This window comes from Leptosomus discolor, unplaced genomic scaffold, assembly GCF_034619465.1.
Source record: "Leptosomus discolor isolate bLepDis1 unplaced genomic scaffold, bLepDis1.hap2 HAP2_SCAFFOLD_54, whole genome shotgun sequence".
Classification (NCBI taxonomy): Eukaryota; Metazoa; Chordata; class Aves; order Leptosomiformes; family Leptosomidae; genus Leptosomus; species Leptosomus discolor.
In genome coordinates this window covers 1029197-1044494 of record NW_028237817.1, presented here as the reverse complement: position 1 = coordinate 1044494, position 15298 = coordinate 1029197, and positions in this window count along the sequence as shown.

Sequence of the window (15298 nt, the reverse complement as noted above, 5' to 3'; positions counted from 1 at the left end):
TGCCCAGACCCTCTGCCGCGACCACCGCCCCCGCCGCCGGCACCGCCCCTTCTGCGGCCCCCGCCCCGCCTCTCCGCTCGCCTCCGCGGCCCGAACCTGCCCCCGCCCAACGCGGCCGGGCCGGGGGTGTTCGGGGGGCGCGCGGGGGCGTTACGGCGAGTGGCAGCCGCCGGCCCGGCCCTCCGCGGCGAGGGGTCACCCCCACCCGAGCCCCAAAACCAGCCGGGGCTGGGGGGAGCACTCCAAGGCGCGACTGGGAGAAGTGGGGCTGCTGGAGTTGTTGGGGGAGGGGGCGGGGAGGTGAGGGGGAGGTGGATCCGTGACTTGGTTTCCCCTGCTGAGAAGGGCTGGGGTTTTGGGGGGGAAGCACCAGTGGGTCTGTGCCTCAGTTTCTCCAGTTGGGAGCTGGTTTGGGGCACCTTGGAGAGGTGGAGGATGACTCCGTGCCTCAGTTTCCCCTGCTGACAGCAAAGTAGGATCCCATTTGCAGGGATGAGGGACTGACTTTTCCTCCCACCCCGTGCCTCAGTTTCCCCTTGACCGTGGGGCAGACCCCACCCCAAGGGCTAATTCTGAGGAGGTCCAGCCAGCAGACTCCGGTCTTCCCAGTTTAACACTAAACAAACTCTCAGGGAAGGTGTGGTGCCGCATCCCATGGGGTGCTGGCCGTGACACCGCCGCGTGCCTCAGTTTCCCCTGCAAGGCTCCTGGGAGCCCCGGCCTTGGTCCCCACTGAGCTCTGGGGCTTCTCACCCTTTTATTTCCCTTAAAATCTCCCCTTTTTTTTTTTTTTTTTTGTTTGTTTGGGCTTGTTTTGGTTTGGTTGGTTGTTTTTTAAGCTATTTAACCCGAGGGGGCAGTGGCCCTGCCTGCTGAGGCACGGGTGCATCCCCCGGGCTGGGGTGGCAGGGGGTGGGACACAGGTCTGTCCGCGTCCCCGTGCCTCAGTTTCCCCTGCCAACAATAAACGCTGCGTCCTGCGAGGCCGTGGCCTCCGCGTCATCTTTTGTGTCTCACCCTGCCTGGGTGGTCCCCCAGCACCAAGGCACCCATGGATGTGGGGGTGCAGGATGAGAGATACACCCTGGTTTGGGGGTGCAAGTTGTGGAGTTAACCATATTTAGGGGTGCAGGGTGGGGGATTTAACTGGACTTGGGGGTGCAGGTGGGAATATAACCAGATTTGGGGGTGCAGGGATGGGAGAAACAAAAATGCCGCAGCATCCACCCCGGCAGCCTGGCTCAGCGGCACCTGTAGGGGGTGTGTGTGTGCTGAGTGCCCTCTAGTGCCGCTTGAAACAGCCCCGAACTCCCCATTTCTTCTCTGTCCTTTCTGCTCTGTCTGGGTTTTCCTGCCTCCCTTCCCCTTTGGACCGGGGTCACATGGGGGAGGGGAAGAAGGGACTCGCAACTGCCCATCCTCTTGTTTGTCGCCCCCCAACATCCAGGCAGATGTTTCTTTTCCTTTTTCTCCTTTTCCTCCGCACATGGCATTAACATCTCTCCTTCTAATCCACATTTTTTCTCAGCGTTGGGGTTTCGGGAGCTGGGGGTGGATGAGGCCCCTGCAGCTCACTCCTGCGCTGCCGCAATCGAATGTGCCCGGCACGGCTCAGGGCCCGCTGCCAGCCGCAGCCAAGCAGGGCATCACCGAAGGGACTGGCGACCTGGAGAAGAGACAGACCATAAGCTGCACCCATTCACCCCGTAACGCTCCAGTCTGGCCAGTCCGTAAGCCTGATGGATGGTGGTGTCAAATTAACGGTTATAGCAAACTGACTGGTAATAGCCCGTCCCTGACAGCTCCATCCCGAGGGTACCCTCAATGGTAACAGCAATACAGGCGGCCGCCTGTTGGTGGGTGGCCGCTTTGGGTGGTAAGGACCTGGTTTTTATGATTCCCGTAAAAGAAGAGATGGTTGTACTGGTCCTTTGCAGCCATCGCATGGAAAGGGATCTCTCTTGGTAGCAGTGGAGGTGGTGTGTGGACTAACCGTGGCTACAGCTGTTAGAACTGCCTCTGGAGACCAGGCAGGGCAAGCCCAGAGAAAGTGGTTTAGTATTTTACCCACTCCTGAGTGCATCCGAAGTGACAATGGGCCATACTTTATGGCCACAGCGGTGCAGCACTGGGCTCGAGGGGAGGGCATCAGGTGGGTGTTCATCCACGGTCTCATACTCAGGCTGACCATGCAGTCGAATGAACCCGTGGTTTGATTGAAAGATGTGCCGATGTCTGACACCGTAACTGGGATGTACAGCCACCACAGGCGGTCTTTATTGACAAGAACCGCTGGGGGCGTCATGGAAACCCCAAAATTTGAGCGTTTTGTCCTATGGGACCATTAATGGGCATCGCCCCTGTACCAGATGATAAAAGGGACACTGTGGACATACGTGGGCCAACCTGTAATGGTGAGGCTGCCCTCCCTCGGCATTGTGCCCATGACCCTGGCGAAACCCAGAGGCATATTTGCCTGGGAAGCCCTGGATGGGAGTGGGAAATCCACCGTATTGGTGCCGGTAGATAATCCCTGACTTCTAACCCTGAAGCCCAGTTTCCAAGCTGAGGTCAGCCGTGTTGTCTTACAGGGACAGCGGATCGCCCTGGTGTCCCTGCTGGCCATGGTGACAACCAGGACCTGGATGACCATGTGGTGGCAAAAATGCCAGTGGGTTTCACCTGAGCGATGAACTTATTCCTTCCTACCTGCTCATGACACTGTGGAGTGGGGACTGGAATGGCACTACCCTGCGTTTCAACATTCCCAGGGCAACAGCCGAGTGTGGTGCTCAGTGGAACACAATGCTGTGTGACCAAAGGAGAAGGAGTGTGTGGAATAGGGCTGCATCCACATCCGAGATGTATCGATGCCACCTCGGGATCAGGCCAACGAAATGAAGAAAGTGGTAAAAGTCTGGGAGGCAGTTGTTGCTGTACCAGGGACTAATGGGTCGGGGAAAGTTTTGGAATGTTTGGATTTTACTAGGTGACTGCAGTTATGATTATTGTAATTTGTATTGTAATAAGCCAGAGTAGGCGTGCAGTACTGAAACCTGTTAATGGTAGAGTGCACCCCCTTGAAACCTGTTCTGTCCGTGTTGGACAGAAGGATAATTGAGGAATGACGATCCACAGCGAGCACGAAAGCTCCCCGAGGTCACGCTCGCCTTTAACACTGGAGGCAAGAGGTGGCTGCACGACCGCTCCCAGGAAACCAGTTGAGTAACGGCTGTGGTCATGGGTGGGTTGTGGCAGATGCACCCGCCCTGGCAAAGAGCCAACATTGACAGGGACTTGCCAAAGACAACGATCGGAGTTCAGCCGGTAAGATCTCATCATGGCGTTTACCTCACGGTTTTGGCACTTGGCCCCAGCTCATGAGAGCTGACCCCAGCCCGAGCCGAGGGGGCGCAGCCGGAGCCCAACCAAGAGGTGCTGGGAGCCACTCCGGGCCTCCGGGGAGCAGCGGGGCTGCGGCTAGGGACTCTCCCGGGGGCTGGGACGTGCCCGAGGACGCTGCCCAGGGCTGAGGGCCCTCACCCCCCGGGGGCCTTAGGTGAGTGGAGACCCCGCAGATTCTGTCCGTGAGCAAGCCCTTGCCCGTCGGTGAGTGGTTGCAGGGTCGGGGCACCGGGCGTGGGCTGGTTCCCCCTCTGTGAGTGGGGTCATCGTGCCGAAAGGATCGATGGTGAAACTTGGGCATTCTTGGGCCAAACCGCGGAGTGTGATATTCCCAGCTGACCCCGAGCTGTACTGCACTCTGGTGGAGTGCTGGCTGCGTGGGGTGGGAATAAATCCCCATTCTGAGCGGCTGCTCCGTCCAGTTTGTAGGTACCTCCAGGACATGGGGATGCTGGGTCCCCCTTGTGCTCCCCAAACTCCTGACCCCCCCCCCGCCCCCCAGCAAGCGCTCGGCTGGGGCTGTCGCTGCCTCAGGCACAAGCACCTTGTAAAGAGCTGAATTAGTTCTGTGATTCCTTGCTGTAGGCAGCATTCAGGCTTTGTGAACCTTCATCCATTGCCTCACACCTTGGCATGGGTGACTCAAGGCAGTCGAGCACCGCGCTACAACACAGTGTTAATCGATCGGAGCCTTTTCTAATCTTTTTCCCATTTCCACTTTCAAGCAGCAGTTTATTAGTTCAGTGCTCTGTAGTTTAGAGGGGGGTTTCAAATCCTCAGCTGTCAGTGAAAAATCCATCAAACAGCTGAGGTAGATTACCTTATTTTAGTCATCTAAGAAAAAAGAATCTTCAAGGTAAAAGGTTGTGCTGTTGGAATCCCTGCCGTGGTGAAACACAGCAGAGGGCTGGCTTTAAGAGTGCGGCTGTCGGTTTACTTGGTGCTTGACTTCCTCTGCAGTTCGCCTCAGGCCATTCTTCTTCCCTCCTCATCTGATTTTCTCTCCCCCTCGGAGTTCAGAGGCAGCAGCATTAGCAGCCCCCAAAGTCTGCTCTGCCAACCGCTCTTCTATGTTCATGAGCCAGGACAGGAGAGACGGGAGGACAGGTTCATGCTCCGAGCTTCTCAGCAACGGGGGAGGAAGCACAGCACATCTCAGCTCAGACCCTTCTTCCACCTCACAGGCACTTTGAAGCTGACCTGTCTTCTGAACTCCTGCAGTACCTACAAGCTCAGTGCTGCTGCCAGTGTCTGCTCCAGCTCTCCAGTGCAGTGGGTGCTGGGAAATGCCACCCTCTCGCCCGGCAGAAGGCACTGGCTTCCTTCCCCTTGTCCCCCTGCTCCTCCTCAGGGCAAGCGAGCTCTGCCCTCACTGGGCCCGTGCATTGTTACCCCAGGGGCACCCCAGCTTGCAGCAGTGAGACCTGCGCTCACTCACAGCTGGGAGGGGCTTGGGGGGGCAGTTCCTGGCAGTCCTGAACGTCAGCTCGTAGCCAGTGCCGGGCTAAGTCCCTTTCATGATCATCAATAAGCAAGTCCTGTTTGGGTTTGGTTTTTTTTAAATGATAATAAGGAAAGTGACACATGACGTGCGGAAAAGACTCTACAACCTGCAAGGTTACACAGTAGGTGTGTTTATTGCGCGCAGATGCACGGGGGATCGCTCCACCACACACGGGCATACCCACCGTGGCCGCTTGTCCAGGATTTATACAGTTAAAACATCACCTATTTCGAAATGCCTGTACATATTCATGACCTGTCCCCAAAAAGGCCATTCCTTCCTGTCACTCCATTTCCATAATCTCCGCCTCGGGCTCCTCCTCGGGGCGCTTGCACAGTTCCTCCTGGTGGTTCTGGGCAGGGGTCTTCAGGGATAAAGGCCATAGGTCTTCCTCGCTGTGTACTCCTCGCCTCTCCCCTGGAATCTCTAATTTGGCTGAGCTTGCAGTCCCAGACCGGTTTCAGCCTGGTCTGTCCTTGTGTGCACAGCTGGCTATCTCCTCTTTGTTCTTGTTTAGAGATGGATGTTAGCGAGCCCTCCTTAGCCCTTAGCTCCTCCTGCCTTTGACGCCTTTGAGCCATGAATTATGTCCTTGTTTCTGTCCTTTCTGTTTCCCTTATCAGCTTCTTTCTCAAGCATTCCGGCCTCCTCCTCAGGCGGCTTGCAGGCGTTAGTGATTAATTGTTTACTTACATGCGTGTTAGTTCTAGAGAAAGCAAGTTTCAATAGTTTTAGCATTTTCTATATAGCTCCGTATTAATATATGTTCAGGTATAAAGTATATTTTCTATCTGGCCCCCTATCAGACAGAGGCTGCTAGGAATAAAAACAGCCAGCACCATGCCTTTCCAAAAACCCAAGCAACCCCTCCTCCACAAGGATAAACACAGTCAACTTGAACTCCCATCCAGAAATCCAGGAAACTCAGCCATCAGATCTGAAAATACCAGATTTCACCACATCCAGTTCACAGGCACTGAGTCCAAGTATTTAGACCTCCAGAAACACACCCGTGCAGAAGCTACAAGAATCAAAATAAACTCAAGAAATTTTATAAATCAATTAATGAATCAACAATATTAGGTAAGCATCTTCTCCCACGTGTAGACAGGCAGTAGCCTCGTCCCTCATCCTCCTGGCTATGAGTGACGAGTGGACAGCACATTCAAACATTAGCCCCCATACCCCCCTCTGCATGTCCCCTGTATCCCCTCAGCGGGTCACGCAGCTTGTTTTGCAGAGTTGGCACAAACTGAACTTGGAGCAGGTCCTGTTCTCACTCCAGGTGTGATGGTCCTGAGAGTGCCCTGCAGGAGAGCACAGCTGATGGTGCTGCAGAAATCCCCAGATTTAGGATGTTAGAAGTGTGTGTTTTGAGCCTCGTAACCATAGAAACCTCACCAGGTGGTTACAGTTTAAAAACCAGAGAAACTTGAAACCTGCCGTGCACCAGTGATACTGCTTGGAAATCCCCTTACTTTTCCCGTCTTGATTTGAATATCAAGAATCCGAATTAGTGGATATTAGTAGGAGAGACTAATGATTATTTTGGGAAAATAAGTCTCAAATGGAATAAATGATCAAATGTAAAATAAAATTTGTATTGCCAATGCTGCTAGCATAAAGTCCCTGACCTAAGGTGTTTATTAACCAATGATCTGTTAGTGGTTAGAAACAAGGATAACGTGTTGCAGTCCAAGGTGTCTGCTAGACAGGATTTATGATGGTTCCCGCTGCCCAGGGGTGGTGGGTGGGAGCTCCAATCTTTGAATCGTGACCAAAGGAGGTACAAGCCAAGAGCCTACGAGCCAAGGACATGTTCCTTGACCAAACACGGTCAATTTGAGGAGTGGTTGAGACCTCCGACTCACGGACCACCTACCCAAATTATACCCCCTACTCACAAGGGAACAACAGAAGACTACGACAGAGGCTGCGTGCTAATTTGCATCAGAAGCGAGAGAAGAAGAACCAATCATTGAGAGGATGAAATTGAATATGCATTGTATAGACTGAATCTGTATGAATTTAATGTATAAATATTTGTTGACTGCAACGTGCAGGCGGACATCTTGGGGAAGGATCCCATGTCCCCGGTGCGCATCGTTAATAAAGGACGTCTCTACTGATCTCACTGTGTGTAGAGGAGTTTTTCTTACCCACTGCCGATTGGCAACACGTGTGCCAGAAGATTGTTTTTCACAGTTTCTTTTAGGAATTGAAAAAAAAATCTCGGAAAGGTTACAGTCACAAATGAGCTCTGCAGCTGAACATGTTTTTCACCCCATAAAGATGGCTGCCTGCGCAACTTGGTTTCATGAGGAAAAGGGGATGTGACAGCCCCAGCAGCCAGGGGCTGCCTTTACAGTTGGGAAGCGTCGCCATTTGCCTCGCCGTGCTTTGGGCACGGACCCCGGTGTTCTGGGCCTGAAAAGGAGCAACATCTCCACCACCCCAGGGTAACCCCCGCTCCCTCCTTTTCCAAAGCCTCTGCTGTTTCCATGGCGCTCCGTTGGCACCGTCCAGCCCAGCCTCTGGCTCCGGTTCCACTCGGGCTGCGGCTGCCGAAACCAGCCTCGCTGCGCCTCTGGGCAAGGGTTTGTCTACCCCAGATCAAGTCCCCCGTCCTCCCCACTGCACGGCCTCATGGCCGCTGGCTCTGGCGCAGAGAGGGCACGGCGGGTAGGGGGGTCACTGGGCCACACGGTGGGTTTCTGCCCCGGCCGGAGAGAAGAGCAGCAGCACTGGCTTTGTCCCTGGGAGCCGAGGGGCAGAGGAGGCGTCGGGGCCGCCCAGCAGCTGTGCCCAGCGCATGGCCACCAAGGGCAGGGAGAGCCCCCTGGGCCTCCTGGGCACACGGGGCTGCCTTGGGGCCAGCCCCCCCAAAGGCCTTCCTCCGAAGGATGCTGGGCAGAGGGGCGGCGGGCAGGGCTGCGGCAGGCGGGGCTGCGCAGGGGGGGCCCCATGTCACAGTGCCCACACCCGGCAACGCAGCAGTCACAATGCTGCGGGGCAGGATAAAAGGAGCGTCCCCCCCGTGTCCTGCTGCCAGACTGCCCAGCTTCGCCCTCGGGACAGAGCTGGCTCGGGGCAGCCCCAAGACATCTCAGAGGAAGCCCAGGAGGAGCCCCTGGAATTGCTTGGAGGGAGGAAGCCTGGAGGCTGGAGGAGGCGCCTGGAGTTTCTCAGCTGCAGGGCCAGCTCCAGGGAAGCCCGTGCACCTGCCCCAGCAGTGGCCATCCGCCTTCTCCATGGCCTTTCCTGAGCAGGCAGAGGACACCACCGACAACCAAATGCTGGCCTGGCTTGACACTGCCTCCGACATCTCTGACAGCCCTGGCTGGACCGCCTTCCTCCAGGAGCTCCCCGACCTCTCTGAGTACGTGGTGGAGGGCAGCTGCTGCAAGGAGAGCCTGGCGGAGGTGATGCTGGGGGACACCGACCCCTTCTCCCTGCGCTTCCCGCTGCTGACCAGCCCCACAGCAGCCCCCCAGCGTGATCCGCTCTGCACGGCCCAGCAGCTGGAGAAGGTGCCGCAGCGGCAGCCCCAGGAGGTTGTGAGCCGCTTGCCGCTGATGCCGGCTGTCGTCTCCGGCCAGGCACTGCCCAGAGCGGGAGAGGCAGGCAGCAAGCAGGCCAAGCGCCCTGCACCGGCCGACGCGTCCGAGACGCAAGAGAGCTCCCCGCAGGACGACGACCCACCCAAGAAGAAGAAGAAGAAGGCGGCGACGTGCCAGGTGGACAAAGAGTCCAAAGCCCTGTGCGAGGGGCAGCCAGGCAGGGGCGGCGCGGCGGTGGGCAGCAGCAAGCAGCAGGCGGGCAGCAGCAGGCGACAAGCGGGTGGCATCAAGCACAGGGCATCTGAGGACACCACTGTGCCCACCTTGGGGCCCAAGCGACCCAAAAGCCCTGGGGACACCTGGGGACAAAGCGCCCCATGCCCTTCTCACCCACCGCTGATCAAGAAGGAGAAAGCGCCGGGGGAGCCGAGGACGCCCCGCACTGAGCTGAAGGCGCGCTTGATGGATGCCATCCGGATTTTCCGCCCACTGGGGCAAAGAGTGAAACCGGTGGGGGTGGAGCGTCAACTGCGCCGTCTGGAGCCCCAGACCAGCCCCCAGGTGCCCCCCCGGGTCCCCCAGCCCCTTCTGGTGGCCCCAAGATGCCCCAGCATGCGGCCAGCTGCCTCCAAGCCCCCAGCTGATGGCAAGAAGGAGACGGCACCAGTGGTGGCATCGAGTGGCAAGGAGCGCACCCGGGAGGCTGCCAAACACACGCAGCCCAGCCGGCCACGCCTGTCACCCGTGGAGGGGCAAAACCCACGGAAGCCGCCACAGCTGCTGCGCCCTCCCGCAGCTCCATACTGTCCCTGGGGGGACCCTTGTGGCTACGCCCACCCCGCTGGAGGAGCAGGAGGCGTCGGTGCCCCTCACACCTGAGCAGCAGCCCGAGCGGGAGCTGGCCCAGGAGGAGCGGGAGCGGGCGGCCCTGCAGATGGCACAGGGCCGGGCGCAGTTCTTTCTGCAGAGGCGCATCGTCATGGAGATATCCGACGAGTACGGCTACTCACGCCACACGGGTCCTGCACCAATCTGCCCCCCACCCACGTGCAGAGACGATCTGGAATAGGAGACCTGACCCCACCTGCCCCATCCCCAGCCCTCTCCCAGATCCCTCGTTCTTTCCCAATCCATTAAAGAGTTGGATGTTTGCTTGGCAGCGCCTCTCTCCGCCTGCAGTCATTTGGGCAGCGGGCGGGGGAGTGGCACCCTCACAGGAATGAGATACTGACAACGTCAACCACCCTCTCTTGATAAAGGCCCTGTGCTGTTGCAGTCATTGCCTTCTGCTGCGGGGGGATGGCCTGCCTCACTGTGGTCTTCACCAAGGGCTGCGGGGGAATCTCTGCTCGGGCACCTGGAGCACCCCAGCACCTCCTCCCCCTCCTGCTTCACTGACCTTGGTGGATGCAGAAAAGTTTCTCTCACATCTTCTCACACCTCCCTCTCGCTGCAATTGCTGCTGCCCAGCAACTTTTTCTCCTCTTAAAGACATTCTCCCCGAGGCGCTACCGCTGTCATTTAGGGGTTCAGCCTTGGCCACGGGGGAAGCTTCTAGCAGCTTCTCACGGAAGTCACCCCTGCAGCCCCCCACTACCAAAACCTTGCCCCGCAAACCCATCACAGCTCTGCTCAGCAGCCGTAACTAAAAGATCCCTGTATTATTATTGACACACTTTCCAGCGCAAATCCAAAACACAGCCCCACACCAGTCCAGTCTGAACCCGGTCAGTCGGCAGCAGGAGCTCCCCAGACCCTTCTACAACAACCCCGCACATGCTGGGAGAGGAAGTTCTTCACCCTGTGGCACACTGCGAGCTGGAGCCCCTGCCCGGCAGCTCTGCTCCCTGGGAACCATCACCCTCCGGGAGTACCAAGACGACAGCTCCTGGTCACAGGCCCTGAGAGCAGCTTCCTCCGACCGTTCCCCGCTACACACGGACAGAACAGCCCTGGCTTCTCCCATGCCCATCTCCGTGCTCGGGAGGAGCTGTTCACCCACCCTGCCAGCCAGCCTTGCTGCCTGAAAAACCTGTGCTGTGCTGCTCACGGCCACCACAACTGTCACACTGCGGCTGTCCCCACACCGCTCTTCCTCATTCTGAGTGACGCTGCCTATTTCTGTGTACTCCCACCTGTGTGCAGCCAGCGGTTGCCTTCCATCTCATAACAATTTTGGAAAATCACACATTTTTTTTCCTGAATTTCTGTTCTGAGCTCACTACAGGACAGGCCCAGAGTCCATGAGTATGGCTGGTAAAGTCTGAAGCAATACAGAATTGCGCAAGGATGATAAATACCCAATGGTTCAGCTCGTTTCAATCGTTTAAGGCAAGGCTTTTAACTAGAACGAGAAAATTCAAAACTAGTGCTAACCTACACACCCTCCTTAATCGGCACCTCTGGCTTTATCAGTTCTGCGCATTTTGTTCTGACCTTGGCAGTACATATCAAGGTTTTCATGTCTAAAAGAAACAAGATCAGTTACAAATATGCAGAAAACCAGACATCCACATACATGGTGCCCACACAGTAACATTACTGTTTTCCTACACCCAAAGCTACTAAGGATTAACTGAACACAACCATCTCTTGTCACCTGTTGTCACAAGAGGCACGTGCTGCTTCGGTGTCGATTTTTCAGGCTGTTACCAATGAGAAAATGGAAGCGTGTTTTATTGTAGGAGGAAACCCTGAAGCGGAAACTTAGTTCAGGGCCTCATTTGCCTCTCTAGGCACCCACACGGTGAACAGCCCAGGAAACAGCACAGAAGTGAGCAGCAAAGCAAACCCAGGACACCCCAAGAGACCCCGTGAGTACACGAGTCCCTCTCTCCTTTTCACCCCCGAGGTCCCAAAGCAGCAGGGCAGAAGCAAGGAGAGTACTCATGCGCTCAGGTTGTAGCAGGGAGGAGAGGGCAGAAACAGCCTGGCAGCCAGATGAGTAACAAGGATCCTGCTCTGAACTGGAGTTGTTCGTGCCCAAGTCCAGCACTGATCCAGACACGAAACTGAGGGGGTCAGTGAACCCCGGGTGCCACACCCACTACACCTTCTTCCCTCGCCTCATTGATGAATTGTTTTCCAGGCTCCTCCACCTCACCCCGGCTCAGACACCTGCAGGCTGGCTCAGGGCTGGCAGGGGGCTGGTGACCCTGGGGGCAGCAGCAGGAGCCGCTCTGACCCTGGTTGTGGGGCTGTCCCTGGGGCTGAGCACACGGGCCCAAAGCTGGTAAACTGGGCCCCGGTGGGGCCTGTGGGCCCTGCAGTCTCCGGGTCCCTCCCCCCAGGCACATCCACGCTGGGATTTACCTGCTCCTGCAGCACCCCTAGTCCTGGTCCTGTCCCTGTCCCTGTCCCCAGCTGCCCCTGGCCTGTCTCTCCTCCATTTCTCTTCAGGCCCCTCGGCCTCTGCCCCTTCTCGCCCCCAGGCCTCTCCTCACCTCAGCAGCTCCTCAGCCAGCCAGGACGTGGGGCCTGCGGAGGCAGCCTTCAGGAAGGGCCATTTCCCTGGAGCGGAGCCCGCGGCAGCGCAGGGAGGGGCACAGCTCTGCCCGCCCTCGGTCCGCTCGGGGGCCTGGGCCTGCTCAGGGAGGGAGGGGGACAGGAGCGGAGCTGCCCTGGGCTTGCTCTGGGTTGTCGAGTCTTTCCCAAAAGGCGGCTCTGTCTGTGCTCCAGCCACAGCCCCAGGCAGCAGGAGCTGTGTGACGGCAGCCGCTGGCATCGGCCAGGCCCTGCCCCGTCACACTGCCCGTGCTGAGCCCAGCGCCCGGGGCCTTCCTCAGGCCTCGCCTTCCCCCGGGCCATGGGGAGGAGGGACGCCCTGTCCTGGCATGGCCTAGGGCAGCCTCCCGTGGCCAGAAGAAAGGACGGAGCCCCCCTCACTCTCCCTACAGGGCTGGCCACCGTCCTTGGCTCCTGTCCCTGGGGCTCCCCGGCACTGGCAGGCCCCACAGGGTTTCAGAGCCAAGGAAAGGCCGGGGTGCCAGGGGCTGCTGGGGCGCTGGGCAGCTTTGGGCTTCTCCGAAGCTGAGGGGTGGCTGCTCCTTTCCTTCTGCAGGCGCAGTTATTTGCTGCCTCCTTCATGGTCAAAACCTGTTTCTCCTCATAGCACATGAACTGGACAGAGGCCACATCCCTGTAAGTCTGGGAGGACTTCAGGCAAATGTAGAAGTCAAAGATGCATGCAGATAGGAAGAAAGTGAAAAGCAGCCGTGTCCAGGTTTTTCTGCTGTTTCATGTCTGAACTCAGGCATTTGTGTGCATCCCAGCACCAAAGTGTGCTTTTTTCCTTCCAAGCTGCACAGCTTTTCACCAGCAAAAGTGAGTTGGGCTGAGCTGGCCTTCAGGATACCTCGGCTCCTTCCTCTTTTAATTGTGTGCCTATACTTCCGTTTTCTTCCCAGCAAATTTTTTTTCTTCCCCCTTCCCCTCCCAGTTCCCTCCTCTTTCAAAGGTAATTACGATTTGACTTTGTGGACAGGTCATCGAGTAGGTAGACTCAGGATCTAAGTCTAGGCTGGTCTATACCTCCAGAGCTGTAGGCTGAGCTCTTCTACATATAAAGCTAGGTAGGTATGAGTTCCTGTTTGCCACTTGTGGGTTTTTTTGGTCCTATGACAGTGAATGTAAGGTCATCAGCCTGCAGCTCTGCAGCAGCTAAAACTACGACTGAAAGTGTTTTGCTGGTGGATGCTATTCTGTGTGCTGTATTTTCAATAATGATTTAATTAAGCCGGAAGTATTTCTATGCGATTAGGTGATGGGGATCTTCTAGCACTGGTCTTCCGTTTCTGGAGTGCGTCCTGACAGCTTTTGTCATCTAGACCTTTCCTCTCTGTTCCCGAGACGAGCAATGGCCGCGACATGGAACAACCCCTGTGAGTAATGGCTTCACCAGTAGGCTTGGATTTAGTGAATCCCCATGGGTGAACGTACGTAGCAGGTGCTCCATCCAAGAATTTTGAGGTACTGCCACTCTAGAGTGAACCTGGAGGTTGGTCAGGTCCGGCCTAGGGATGAGTTCAGTCTCACCGCCGTGCTCATGAGACGGTGGGAAGAGGGTGGGAGCATGTCCCCAAGCCCTGGCAGGAGTTGGGGGAGCCTGCATCTCTGCTGCCAGCTGCTCCCCCCAGGATTTGCTCTCTGCTGAGGCAGATGGCTGGAGAGGGGCTGCATATTGTGGGGCAGACACTGGCGTCAGCACTGTCACATCAGCAAAAACCTCACCGCCAGACTCCCGCTGTGCTGTGGCCTTGGCAGACCGTGTTCTGCAAAACCAGGAGAGTTCGAGGGCTTATCCTAAGTCAAGGATTTTTCTGTTTCCCCTGCTCTTTGAGCAAGCAGGCGCAGAAGAAGCTGGGAGGGAACACGGCCAGGACAGCTGACCCAAACTGGTGAAAGGGTCATAGAACGTCACAGTCAGCAGAGAAACTGGGGGGATTTGGCCAAGAGGGGGGATCACTGCTCTGGAATTGGTCAGCAGGTGGTGGGCAACTGCACTGTGCATCACTTGTCTTTTCTTGAGTTTTGTTTCTCTCTCTCTTTGCTATATTCCATTTAATTACAGTTACTATTATTAATGTGAGTAACTTTTTCATTATTATCGTCATGATTTTATTTTATTTTACTTATTTATTAAACTGTTCTTACCTCAATGACAAGTTTTACATTTTTTTCGATTCTCCTCCCCATCCCAGGGGGACGGGGGAGGAGTGAGCGAGTGTCTGCGTCCATTTCAGCTGTTGGCTGGGGTTTAGCCACGACACAGAGAGCGCCAGCTTCTTCGCCGGTGGCGGTGACATGGTGCTGGCCAACAGGCGGGATTTCTGTTTTGCCGGCTTGGTGTTTTTGAGAGCAGCGGGATTGCCGCCGGGGCCAGCAGGGAGGTCTGTGCCTCAGCCTGTTTCCCGAGAGCTGCAGGAGCTGCCAGGTCTGCTCTTGGCCTTCTGGGACACCTTGGCCAGCTTCCCCACTGCACCCTGCGCTGGCCTGGGAGCACCGCTGTCGCAAGAGACCCTCTTGAGGGTCCCGGTGTTGTCCCCACTGCCCCCAGGCTCCTGGCTGCGGCTGGGCTCCAGCAGCACCTTGGGTGACACAGGTGGCTGCTTGCGCTCGCAGGAGCTCTGCCGGGGCAGCTCCGCTTTGGCCGCACTTGCCCTGCTGGTGCTGCAGAAGCCTTGAGCTGCTCTGGGCACAGGAGGCAGCTGCGGGAAGGAGAGCGGCTGCTTGGGCCTCCATGCTGCACCATCGGGCAGAGCTGTGGCCATGGGGGTGGCTGTGAGGGGCAGTCTGGGTGATGCGGACACAGCGGGTGGCTTTGGCGGAGCGGTTCTGTTGGGCAGCTCCAGCCCTGCCCCGGATGTACTGCGGGCCACAGGGACTCTGACCTCCTTCGGCCCCGGCAGCTTCCGGGGGCCTCATTTTTAGGACCAAAAGGGTCAGGTTTACTTTGCAGTCTCACTTTCAGGCTCCAAAGCCTCATTTTGAGGATCCTGCCAGGCATCTTTAGCGTCACCTGGAGAGTCCAAACCCCCTGGTTCAGTGCCCAAAGCCTCATTTTTAGTCTCCAAAGCCTCATTTCTAGGGGTAAAAGCCTCCTTTTTAGAGTCTAAACCTTCCCTTTCAGGGCTCATAGCTGCATTTAGGCTCCAGTGACTCAGCTTTAGGGTTTTAATCCCTCTTTCGAGTAGAAAGCCTCATCTTTAGTTTCCAAACCTGCATCTTTAGGGTCCAACTTCTAATTTCTAGGGTCCAAAGTCTCAAATTTAAGGTCCAAAACTGATGACAGAGCCCAAATGCTGTTATTCAGGGCCCAAAGCCTCATTTT